We start from the raw sequence: 666 nt of genomic DNA on the forward strand, positions 1-666 counted from the left end.
GACGTAGAAGAGGTTTTCTTCTGAAGACTCTTCCATGAAGACCATGTTTGTACAAGTATCTTTTTATAGTGGAATGGTGTACCACAACTCTAGTGTCTGCCAGGTCTTTCTGGATGAGTTGTGCAGTCAAACGTGGGTTTTGAATTGCTTTTCTCACAATCCTGCGAGCTGTTCTGTCTGATATTTTTCTTGGTCTTCCAGACCTTGCTTTAACTTCCACTGTTCCTGAAGACTGCTATTTCTTAATTACATTCCGAACAGAGGATGTTGGCATCTGAAAACCCTTTGCTATCTTCTTATAGCCTTCTCCTGCTTTGTGAGCGTCAACTATTTTCAGTTTCAGTTTTCTAGACAACTGCTTAGAAGAACACATCATGGTGCTGATTTGTTGGGGCGAGGTCAGATGAGTCTGGGCATTTAAAACCTTAAGAGTGACATCACCTGGTCTTTCCAGACGATGATTGAGAACAATCCATGACACTGTCAGGTCTCAGCTTTCCAAAGGGGGCTGTGCATGCTATAAACTCTGCAGGGGGCCCAAACTTTTGCAGACCCCATTTTTCGTTTTCTGTTATTTTGAAAGTGTAAATGATGGGAAAAAAAAAATCAAACTTTTTGTGACATATTATACGAATTTCTGCTCTGTCATTTAATGCCTTTTGGAGA

General features: G+C 40.8%; 1 protein-coding gene across 1 annotated transcript in view; it reads right to left on the reverse strand.

The window, feature by feature from the left end:
• Positions 1–666, reverse strand: part of cdh17 (cadherin 17, LI cadherin (liver-intestine)) — a 15,363-nt gene that overhangs the window by 8,569 nt on the left and 6,128 nt on the right. The window lies entirely within an intron of this gene.

The sequence above is a fragment of the Etheostoma spectabile genome, chromosome 6 (assembly GCF_008692095.1).
Source record: "Etheostoma spectabile isolate EspeVRDwgs_2016 chromosome 6, UIUC_Espe_1.0, whole genome shotgun sequence".
In the NCBI taxonomy this organism is placed as follows: Eukaryota; Metazoa; Chordata; class Actinopteri; order Perciformes; family Percidae; genus Etheostoma; species Etheostoma spectabile.